We start from the raw sequence: 12,590 nt of genomic DNA, 5'->3' as shown, positions 1-12,590 counted from the left end.
CTTCCCCTATCTAACCCACCCCCCCCCCCCCCAGCCCTATCTAAACCCCCCCCAACCTTTGTTGGCAGATTTATGCCTGTGGAAAGCAGGCATAAATCTGCAGGCGCCAGCGGGCTTCTGGCGCGCCATCACCCGACCCGGGGGCTGCTCCGGAGGCCTCGACCACACCCCCGGGCCGGCGCCACGCCCCCGGGCCTGCCCCCAAAACGCTGCATCACTCGCGGCCCGCCCCTGAAACGCCGCGGCACTCGCGGCACGCTCCCCAACACGCCCCTGACACGCCCCTCCATGCAAGCCCCAGGACTTACGCGCGTCCCGGGGCTTGCAAGCACCGCCGAGCCTATGCAAAATAGGCTCGGCGCGCGCAGGGGGGGTTTGGGGTAGATTTTCGGGGGGTACGCGTGTATCGTATGCACGTACCCCTTTGAAAATCTACCCCTAATTCTATTCAGGCTTTACAAATTGTGCAGAATTCTGCTGTCCATTTATTAACCAGTCGAGTTAATATTCCTATGTTTCATTCATTTAATTGGCTCCCAATCTAGTGGTGTGATAAATATGCTGCCCTGTTGATTCACAAACTCCTTAACAACTCTGCAGCTGCTTGGATCAATTTAATTCTGTCTAGATATAAACCTTCTCGCTCTCTTCAGTCTGGAAACGGTGGCACTCTAGAAACACCTTCTTTAAAGCTAACCCACTGCATCAAGACTAGAGACCGGGCCTTCTCAGTCACTGGTCCACTTTTGTGGAATCCCTTCCCAAAGCAAATTAGGCTCATACTTGACACATCTGGCTTTAAAGGCCCTGAAGACCTTTCTCTTTAGGAATGCTTTTAAACGAGCAGAATGTGTGTGTAACCTTTCAGATACTTTTAGTTTTTAAGTTGAGATTAATGCCTTTGTATTTGTTGTTTGTCTTTGTAACATTTTATGCTTGTTTTAATGTACTCCGTTTTGAACTTTGTAGAATGCGGGTTATAAATATTTAAAAATAAATAAACTGAGACTGAATGTATAAAAAAGACTGAGGTATTATATTTGTCTAGGATAAACTCCATGAAGTTTCCAGTTTCTGAAGATTAAACAAATAAATAAATAATATAGACATTCCCATCTCATTATAGGCAAAGAACCTGGGAATTATAATAGATTCTTTTCAGTAATTTTTGCCTCAAATAAAATATTTGAAGAGGTCTTTTTTAAAATTATGGGGTTTTATGCAGATTGAAATCATTTCTCAGCACAGGATTTTCATAATGCTTCAGTCACTTATTTTGACTGGCCTGAATTATGATAATGCACCGTATCTTGGACTCCCTATGTCGACCCTGCCACCTTGCAGGCAGTCCAAAATACAACAGCCCAGATCCTACCTGGTATCTCACCAAGAGATCACTTTACCCCTGTTTTGATGGGGTTACACGGGTTGCCTGTAGCTGTGTACATTACATTTTAAATCTTACTCTTAATATATAAGGCATTAAATAATGATTCCCCTGTTTGCCTGACTGAGATGTTCATGAGAAACAAGCCTTTCTGTCTGTTAAGATCAGAGGTACAGAATTTACTAGTTGTTTGCCTTTCATTCAGTTCTTTTAAAGGAGGTGGTTGGCCCTATGCTTTAAGAAGTGAGACCTCTTTTAAGGGTTTCCAGAAGAGATTGTAGTCCAAGCTATTTGTCTGAGCATTTAATCTTTAGGTGAAAGTCTTGATGACAGTTTCAGCGTAAGATTTCTGCTGGCTGGTGATTGTGAGTAAAGTGAAGTGAAGTATAGATTGTTGTGTTTGTGTTTTATGTTTAGATTTTATATATGTTCTTTTTGTTAGCTGCCTAGGTTAGTAGATAAGTAAATTTATAAATGTTTTAAAATAAATTACATATTGCACAGGCCTGTGCTCAAAGTACAGATAGAAATAATGCCACAGTGCATAGAAGCACAAAGAGGGACAGAAAAGGAAGCATGCAATGTGAAAAGGTTGGATCAAAGGATGCACAAAAACAAGATAGAACACAGCAAGTATGACGATAGACACCACAAGAATACAGACAATGCACTTTTGAAGGACAAATACAGACATATTCAGGGAAATATAGGCTGGATCTCCTCAACTATTTGGTCTTCCATCAACCATGAGGTCTTCTTTGTTTCTCAGGTTCTGCTTATCCATTTTACACAGAAAGATAGGAGTCAAGACATGCTAGACTTTCTAAAGGTGGCAGAAGAACCCACATCCAACTCACTCCTGGCAGAGTTTCTGGTGGTCTGGGGGGGGGGGGGGGTGGTGGTGGCAGGGAGCGTTTGATTAAAAAACTAAATTGGGGAAGCAGGAGGTCAGGGCAATCTGAGACCCCCAACAAATTTTACTATATAGGGGGTGTCTGGGGTATTATGGCTTGGTCAATTGGGGCCAATTTGAACATAATGTGGTAGGGGGGTGGGAATTGGGCCCACAATCATTTTTTTTTTTTTTATTATTTTCACTATGCTACTTAACTGGATATCTTTGACTATCCAGTTAAGTAGAATGTTATCTGGCCTCATAAGGCTGGATAATTTAAAAACCTAAGTGGCTATATTGAAACATATACTTCAGTCAAAAAAGGAACACAACTGTTCAATCGCTGTGTCAAAAAGAATTTTTTTCAATTTCCACTTCAAACTGTTTTACTATCATTGTGAAGATTTTTTGATACTGATTTGTAAAGCCTACATGACTGTGGTGAAAAATTGTGATAAATGTGTATTCATTAAAACTATTTTTTGAATATTTATAGGAATTGGTTGAAGGTTTCATATAATTGTGTCGGCGTCCCTGCACCACGAATGCATGTTGTTATCATTAACCTCCAACCTCCTCCTTCTGTGAGCTATTTTTTATAAACAATATTTTTTACTCTTTTTTTTTTTAATGTGTTATATGACATCCAGTAAAGTTGTTCTTATGGACTACAAACTTTCAGTATTCTTTCCCATGACATTGTGTCACGGTTGCTTTAGTAGTATGGTAAATACCTTAAACCCATCTGCTATAAATCAATCTGTTATTAAAAGTCCCGACACGTACATGTTTCAGACGCACTCGTCTTTCCTCAGGGGAGTATACTATGCAACAAAGTTACAATCAGATGATCATTACCACACCGTCCTTCACAGACACGCTGTAACTTAGCTTGAAATTCTTCACTGCTTTCCTTAAACTCCACACAGGTTCACTGTTTCTGAAAGTGTCCACATCTTGAGCCTCTCCCATTCTGGATGTCTGTGTCTGTGTGCGTGTGCTGTTAGGTGGTTTTGATATTTCACAGGTTTGTCACATTATATTGAAACATAGCCAGTTAGGTTTTTATATTATCAGGCTATATGTAGCTGGATAACATTTGGTAAGTAAATTTAGCCGGACAACTTGTTCACTAAAAGGCTTACTGAATATTGGCTCAAAATCTGTTATTTACTGGTTGAGAGATGGAAGGAAAGGAGAAGAACCTAGAGAAGGACAGTTCTTCATGGCCAGCCTCAGTTTTGCTGGATTACTGGAGAAATCTAGTGGGTTAATTTGCTAATGTTCTGTTTTCAAATAGATATATAATCCAGTTTCAGTCCTTTTTTTTTTTTTTCCATTTTAAGCAATCTAATTTCTGTGGTCATAAAATTAGGGTTTTGTCTGATATGGTTTGGGGGTGGAGGGGAGAAGGGATGTGTGTGGTGGTGTGAATGATGTGTGGTATGTCTGGGGATGAATGAGGCGCAGGAGTTGGCAGTATGGGGGGTGGGGTTTGGGCAGAAAATGAAAAATGCGATGGGATGAACGCATGAGGGCGGTCCTTGGTTGTTTGTTGTTATAACCAATTTGTACTGTAATGGCTATTCAATATGTTGGTTGTACTTGCTCAGTGAGGGACTCACTGCGTGTATGTGTTTCATCCCAATAAAAATTATTTTGAAAAAAAAAAAGAGATGTCTGTGTATGCACCAAGAGCAACTTCTGATGATGCCCAAAACATTTCTTTGCTTCTGTGAAAAATGTTTGTTTGAGAAGAGAGATGTTTTTAATGTAACCCCCTGCCCCTTTCCTTGGGGATTATCTCTGAGGCTGCAGAGGTGGTAAGTGACGTTACTGCAGTCCTGGGATCAGTCTCTGTCCACCAGGGATCGCCAAATTGGGACCAAAAATCTGGGAGGCCCAAGGGGAGACTTACAAAAATAAACTCAAAGTCCACACTGTGACTTGGTTCCAGAATAAGAGTAGAGTTTATTGTACAGTCCAAGGAAAATAGAGTAGAATTTCTGAAATCTTTCAGAAACAATAGTGTCTCCAAATACACTCCAACAGTAGCAAAAAAAATAAAATAAATGAGTCACAGTCTCTAGAAGTATTCACTCCTTCCTTCAAAGTAGATATATATATCAGTAAGTCACCTTATCTTCTGCTTTGACCCACTTGGCTTAGGGTCCCTGCATCAGATAAGCACCCTTCAGCAAAATATCTCCAATGTAGCCTATCCCAGTTAACAATATGTCTCTTTTCCTTGGGAGAAATCTGCCTTCTAGGTGACACACCAGTGGTCTTGAATAATTTCACTCACCAAACACTGCTCTGCTTACGATCCTGGTCTAGGGCCCCACACCTTTCTTCTCCTGTCCCAAAAAGCCTCTCAGTGCTGCATCTCTCCTCACAGCATCCCCTTTGGGGGAATGCCACCCCATCACTTAATATTAGCTGAAATCTTTGCTAAATCCCCCTCCAACTCCTCCTTAACAGGAAGGATCTTGCAGTTTGCAAGAGCTCTGCATTAGAGGAACTCTCTGTCCTTTAGATGAATTCTTAGAGAGCAAGAACCCTCTAACATAGCGATTCTCAACCAGTGTGTTGCCAAGCACCGGCAGGTGTGTCGCGTGCTACCAGTGTCCCGCTGCTCTTACCTCCTCTTCCTTCACCGAATGAGAGGCAGACGGTCTTCCACTGCTTCCGTTGCCGCCTGGGCTATCAGCACATTCAAACCCGGATGGGATCAGCAGCAGTGTTAGTGGAGGCTGGCAACTGCGGCTGACCCGGAAAGGGGCCAATGCCTCTAAATGGTTTGCGGAGGCCATTTCTGCGTTCAAAGATTTAAAGACTGCCTTTTCCACGGAACCATGCCTACGTCATCCGGACCTCAACAAGCCATTCATCATAGAGGTTGACGCCTCTAACGTCGGTGTGGGGGCTGTTCTGAGCCAGACTGGAGATTCCAAGTCCTTACGTCCCTGCTCTTTCTTCTCATGACATTTCTCTCCAGCAGAGAAGAATTATGGAATCGGTGACAAAGAGCTCCTGACTATTAAGTTGGCATTCAAGGAATGGCGGCCTTGGCTCGAAGGTGCTCAACATCAAATTACCATGTTTACGGACCATAAGAATCTAAAGTATCTCCGCCATGCGCAACGTCTTAACCATAGACAAGCTAGATGGTCCTTATTTTTTAACCGCTTTGACTTCGTGCTCAAATATCGCCCCAGAGACAAGAATACCAGAGCTGATGCCCTATCACGCTCCTTTCTCTCAGAGGATATTCCGGAAGAGCCACAGCACATAATCGACCTGAAGAAAGTCGTCTTAGTAGCTACTCATTCTGTGCCCACTGGTAAGACCATCGTGCCAAGGCGACTCAGAAAGAAAGTGCTCTATTGGGCGCACGATTCCAAGCTGGCTGGCCATCCTGGTCAACACCGTACCCTGCTGAAGCTATAGAAGTATTACTGGTGGCCAACTATCAAGGAAGATACACTCTCCTATGTGGCATCTTGTGCCAACTGTACCAAGCACAAACCTACTTCTGGCCAACTGTGGGGATTGCTGCAACCGCTTCCAGCTCTGGAACAGCCCTGGATGCATATCGCTACTGATTTTGTAGTTGATCTACCCCTTTCTGGAGGTATGAATACCATCTGGGTCACAGTCGACCGCTTCAGCAAGATGGCCCACTTCGTGGCACTGCCTGGCTTACCTTCAGCCTCTGTACTTGCGAAGCTCTTCATAATCCATATCTTTTGCCTCCACGGCCTACCGTGGCTTCACCACATTGTTTAATAAAAGATCAATCTCTGTTTTTGTGTGTCCTAAGCTGAGCCTGACCTGTGGCCCCTCACTGGACTGCCCCCTGTGGGTGTGGTCAGCTGCCACAGTGTCCAAAGGTCCACCCAAACCTCACTAATTATAACAGGTTGTTATTGTTTGAGTGCAGGTGTAACTGTGTGCGGATTAGTTTATGTGCATTACTCCAGAACCTGGGAGTATATTAGGTCGATTCTGTTTGTGTGTGTGTATGTGACCAAGGTGAGGTATTTTACTAGCATGTAAGCGTTTGTATCAGTCTTATTTTCTCAAGAGGACATGCATTGGTAGTAAACTGCTGTATTTTCATAAGTAGGGCTATTGAGCCTGTTAGTAGGAGTTTGTGTTGCTGTTACTGGGATGACATCAGACCCAGAATATCTTTTTTTGTAGGGTGAGTTGTATGGGGAATGTCATAATTCTGCTTTACATCCATTATTGTGGGTCAGAAAGTTCCTGTGGATGCAAACTGTACTTTTACATTTAGCCTCAAGACTGTCACGTGTTCAGTGTGTCATGCATGTGACAACCATCTGTCAGGTGTGTCCCGACAGAAAAAAGGTTGAGAACCACTGCTCTAACAAACCTTCTTAGTGACCCTAGGCAGAGTTACATTTATAAACTCAATCAGTTGAAATCGTTCCTTAATTCTAAAAGACTTCTTGGTAGGAGGACTGTTGTTCCCTCTTAAATTACCTTGAGGGAGGTTGTTATCAATTATAGATTTGTTGGTTGAGATTTGTATTCTGTTTACTATTTCTATACCAGTAAGCTCTGTTTTGGGATATATATATATTTTTTTTTTTTTAGTTTACAATTTCTGTGCTGCTATTTTCTTTCTCCCAGCTCCCATGTTTTCTTATTTGGGGCTCTCCTACTACATTGGGGACTGATAGGAAGTATATATATATATATATATATATTTTTTTTTTTTTAAATTTAATTCGTTATTTTTTTCTTTTGTTCACTTTTATTCCCCCCCCCCCCGTATTCCTCCCAACTTATTCTAGTCTAGTCATTGCAGCCACAGTCCTCAGCCTAGATCATGCACCAGGGCTCCTTCCAGAACCCTGCAATCATTGACCTTTAATCTGACTGCTAGGTGTCCCCATTGCAGGATGATGGGCCTCCCTCCTCTGCAGCATCCCCAGCCTCAGCTGATCTGGGAAGCAGAAAATCTAAGATGGGAATCAAACCCAAGTTCTTCTGCCTGGCAGTGTGTAGCACTGCCTGTTCAATTTTATTTGTTTCATGATAGGGAAATTTCAAACCCTGTGGATGTAAGCGCTGATTTTCAAAGGGAAACTACCCATGGAATTTCCTTTTTGGAAAGTTGGGACTGGTGAGAACTGCAAGTGTAAAAAAAAAATACTGTGCATAAAGAGGGTCATTTTCAAAGCTATTTCCTTGAATAAAACCATGTATTCTATGGGAATTTTTTTTTTTTTAAATTATCTACCATGTATTAGAGACATGCATTCATTTGAAACAATTGAAAATAATGCAACAAATGAGGCTATTTTCTGTTCATTCATAAGAAATTGCCATGAATTCCGAATAAAATGAACCAGAAATTTCCTTCTATAAAAAATACCCAAAACCTTTTTGTATATTTGTGTATCCGTGACATTTTTGGGGAAAAAAACAGGCTTCCTTTGGCCCTGGAAAACCCTCCCGTACAGCAAAACGTAAACTCGGGGCCCAGGCTGTCCATCTGGGCCTGGGAAGACCCTCTAAACCCCCACTTCTGGCCCAAAAAAACATAATCTAGTTTGCCAGGTGACCTCCCCACCCCCCAATTTCAACATGCTAGGTTTGGGGATCTCCCATCCCGACCCCTACTTCCTTCCCGAAAAGGGAGTAAGTGGCGGGGGGGGGGGGGGGGGGGGCAGAAAGAGGGGCATCAGGAGCGATGCTTGCTGACTTGCTCCCATCCACTTCCTGGCCCTTTAAAAATGGCACCATCTGCCCTAGAGGACGGCACCGAAGTCATAGTTGCATGTTTAGTCAGTGAATCTGATGGATAAATATCACCTCACCTGTCTTACTTTTTGTTTTAGTATGTTTTCAATCAAAGAAAAAGTATTGCACAAAAGTGGTTTCTGCTTTGCCATGTACAGTATGGTAATATACAGTATGTAAAATATTTTTCTATCCTGCAATTGGGCAGGATAGAAAAAAAAAAGCATATTCTTGATATCTGGGAATACAGCATTTTCCTGTAGTGACCAGCCCTTTCATGATGTTTGGGGTGAACATTAAACACTCTTTAGTAATGGTACAGAAGAGTGTTTAATATTCACTCCAAGAATCCATCTGAAGATGCATCAAGATTCATTCTAAATCTGGGTTGACCAAAGAAATACCCTATCTTTTTTATAGAGCACTTGGCAGCTTTTGTGTGTGTGTGTGTGTGTGTGTGTGTGTGTGTATATGCCACTGATCCTTCCACCACTGTTGAGTTTGTACAACAGACTACTGCTTGTATTATGAATTTGTCAATGGAACAGAGAAAGGTGCAAAGGAAACAGAAAAAAAAAATCAGGGAAGGCATACCGTCCTGTTTCCATCCAGTAAGAATGCATGGTTATTAGGTTTCACAGTAAATTTACTTGGAATATCTTTCAGTAAAACTACTTCCATTTAAAGAGGTAAGGAATGTAATCAATAATAACACCACCCTCAAAGAAATTCTTTGCTTTCCATTAACTAATTTCTTTGCTTGTGATTCTCAGAACAGACATAAGCATTAAGAACTGGGTTACAGCAGCTACAAAACCATAGATTACATATAAATTAAATACAAGAGCTAAAGGGACCAGTCAAATCTCAAGCATTTCATTCTGTGGTGGATTATGTATATATTAAAGATCAATAAATAAGCTGTAGATGACACCTTTCTATTAGTCTAACATAATACATTCGTGACTAACTTTTGTGTCACAAGTTTATTAAGTTAATCCAATAAAATGGTATCACCACTTGTTTGCTTTACCTGTATTATGTAATCTATCTCCAGGTGAACTAACATAGCAACCACACTACTTTATTCAAGTTTGATAGATTAGAAATGGTTGAGCTTGTCTCATTCCCTAGGAACATATCTTCTACCTCCTAAAAGTTTCTAGCTTCTCTCTTTTTTTTTTGCAGTTATGAGAGAGGCTAGTAAATTTAGATTTTAAGATTTTGTTTTGTAAATATAAGTGACATGGAATTGCCATTGGAAAGGTGTAGAATGCTATACAGAGAATAGTCCATTCTTTTATAGTGCTAATGATTTTGCATTCTGGTATCCACAAATTCTTTGTTGCTTCAGGTAGGATATGCATTATGGACATGTTAGCTTCAGTAACTACAATGAGAATCAGCTTTCTTTAATTTTACCATTCATCATTGGATAAATACCATCATAAGAGATATTTCTCTCTGTTAGAAAATAAAACCATCCTCAGCTGGCCTGAGGAACAGGAACTAATAGGGTCATTCAAAAAAATGTGTTATGGTGTTATCGCCCGCAATAACACCATAACGCATATGTTAACACCATAATGCATGGGATATTAATGGTTTTGCATTGCGTGAATGCAAATTTTTCATAGGGGCGGGATTGGGGAGGGGTTTGGGTGGTATTAATGAACATGAGGGGCAATATCGTACCGTGTGGTAGCATAACGCATGCTATTATGTGTTTTTAGCACCGGAAATAACTACACCTTTTTTCCTGGCGTTAAGCTGTGCAATATGCTTGAAACGGCCGTATCGCAATTTGCGAGAGAACATTGTAGAAATCTCATCTTTGGGAGACTTTCCTCACTTCAAATAACATCAAATCTTTCCTGTGGTGTACTGTGCTGTTCGTATGTCTCACTCTGCATGCCAAACTGGCTCCAAAACCCTAAACCACCACCAAAACCTCACCTCGAGTTATTGGTTAGCCTGCCTGTAGCGATATAAATATTTGACTACTATGAAGGCCTATCACAGAGTGCAAAAACTTTAATGCACCCTGCGATACACTGCCTATGTGAAGCGCTAACATTGCGTATGGTGCGGTAATTCTAAAATTATCATAAACACACCCCTTTTTCTTATCACGGGCATTATCCATGCAAAATTATAGCATTTTGATGAATCTAGGGGTTAGTTTGAAACCGAACCTGGGTTTCTCCCTCTACAGTGCTGTCACTGGGCCATCAGGCTGTCTGACCTGTAAATCTTGGCCCCTAGGGCAGGTGTGTTTGGATTAGGAGAGAGACCGTATTGATTTACATGTAACTTTGTATCTGATAGGATTATTATCCACTGAGGCAGAATTTTTCAAGAGTTTGTATTCATCCAGAAAATGATTAGATCCTGTTTAGAACTGGGCTTCTCAAGTTTTGTGGTTGTTCCAGTGCTCTTGAAGGTGGGGTATTAGTCTTTTATTTGTTTCATTTTTAGACCACCTTTGCAAGTGCACATTCATTCATATCAGTTTACAAAACAGAAAAGCATGTTAATTTCATGAATATAAAACATATACAAAAAGCAGCTGCAAAACTAATTCAGAGCATAAAACATGGTATTCATCAATGTAAAATATCTGCAAAAATGTTTTGCAAATACAGTCTTTGGGATCAAACATACAATCAGTCATAACTTATACAAAATAGCTTCATTTAACACCTCAAAAATTTAAGATACATTACATTTTAAAGACTGAGGAGAGGAGCCAGGTTTTAGTATTTCTTCCTAATTGCAACATATCAGAAACCTGATGAATATTCCTGGGCAACCTGTTACATAAGGGGCTGAGAAGAAGGATCTACTGAGTCTGTTAGCTTACTCTCCCTCAAAGATCTGCCCGGAACATATTTAACTAATCTTTTCATGCTTGACAGAACTGGGATGTGATATCGGTGAGAAAGGTCAGTACATACCTCAGCACTGTGTTTACATAGTGAGTTCTGAGCACTTTCAGTAATTAAATCTTTGGAAATGGAAAAATCTACTGATTAAAAGTGCCCTATTCATTGACAAAATGATTCACTACTTAACAGACAAACTATTGCAATCCAGCACTGTATGCAGATTTGCAGTTACACAGTTATGTTGTTGCTTAAACAGAAAATCAGTGTTTCATTGAGTCAAGCTCCCTTCTTATTGTCAAATGACTTTTGCTACATGATAATCCAGGAGAAAGCAAAACACCCTTCTACGAAAATACTGTGCATTTGTACCAAATTCTGTAATTGTGAAAACAATTCTTCCCTGACCCCAAATATTGTGACTAACTCAGAATTGCTGTATTAGCACATTTCCTTAGTCTGTAGGCACCTGTACCCATCCTGACCTGCTCTCCATTATTTGAAACGCATAGCTCGCAGCTAGCCACTTTAAGAAAAAGCAACTTTGTTCCATGCATCAGTGTTCAGTTCCTGTCTTGAGACATCAGGATCATACCAGTAAAATACATTGGTAGATACCTGCTGGCCAGCCCCATTCCTCACTACTGAGTTGAACCTAGAACCTAATTGTACCTTAGCAGAATCAAAATCCCTAACTGAAAGCTGTAGGCATCTCAACATCTTGGTCTGTTTGAGCCCTTTCTCTTGTCTCCCCACCTCATTGTCTTGAAAGGCAGTCTTCTCTCTCTTAAGAGGCACACTGACACCAAGCAGTAATTCTGTTGGCCTCAGCTGTGTTTAATAATTATCACACCCTTTTCTGTCTACTACCTTTGTCTTCTCTGCCAAGGCCTTCCAAACTACATTTCCCAGCAGTCATGTGCTTCCCATTCTCTTTCTGGTACTACAATACCCTAGCTAACTCTCGTTTTAGTTCTTCTTCCTAGTATTCCCCTGGACTCCCTTTAGAGTGCCCTCTGCCTTGTGGACAGTCTAATTGTTCTGTTTTTCAGTCTGCTTCTGCATTTGTGAAACACCTATTTCATCACATCATTCCCAACAATTTTTTAGTTTAGGTCAGGGTAGAAATTGCAGATTCTGAGAAATGATGTTGTACACTTCATTTTCTGTCAATAAACTGACTGAATTAGCCCTTACATATGGATGATGTCATCTGGCAGCACCAAATGGACTATGTCTCCAAGCTAGCAGAGCTTTAAGCTCTACTGAGCATGTGCAGGAATTCCTGTGCAGGCTTTGCCACATGAGCTTCCTCAGTCATTTTTTGTCTGAGCACAGTACAGAAGTGAACTCAGTTGATTCTAATATTTTTTTCTCTAAAAATTCTGTAAACTCTTAAATTCTATATTTTTTCTTCAGTCTCTAAGGGGTAGATTTTCAAATAGCGCGATTTGGCGTACTTTTGTTGGCGCATCAGGCGCAAACAAAAGTATGCTGGATTTTAGTAGATACGCACGTAGCCGCTAAAATCCGGGATCGGCGCGTGCAAGGCTATCGATTCCGTATAGCCGGCGCGCGCCGAGCCGCGCAGCCTACCTCCATTCCCTCCGAGGCCGCTCCGAAATCGGAGCGGCCTCGGAGGGAACTT

At 41.2% G+C, this 12,590-nt stretch overlaps 1 protein-coding gene across 1 annotated transcript in view; it reads left to right on the top strand.

Moving 5' to 3' along the window:
• Positions 1-12,590, top strand: part of RASEF (RAS and EF-hand domain containing) — a 214,722-nt gene that overhangs the window by 105,219 nt on the left and 96,913 nt on the right. The gene's annotated exons all lie outside the window — the stretch shown is intronic.

Source organism: Rhinatrema bivittatum, chromosome 1 (assembly GCF_901001135.1).
Source record: "Rhinatrema bivittatum chromosome 1, aRhiBiv1.1, whole genome shotgun sequence".
NCBI lineage: Eukaryota > Metazoa > Chordata > Amphibia > Gymnophiona > Rhinatrematidae > Rhinatrema > Rhinatrema bivittatum.
The sequence above is the reverse complement of the archived record's forward strand: the minus strand, read 5'-3'. Positions and strand labels throughout refer to the sequence as shown.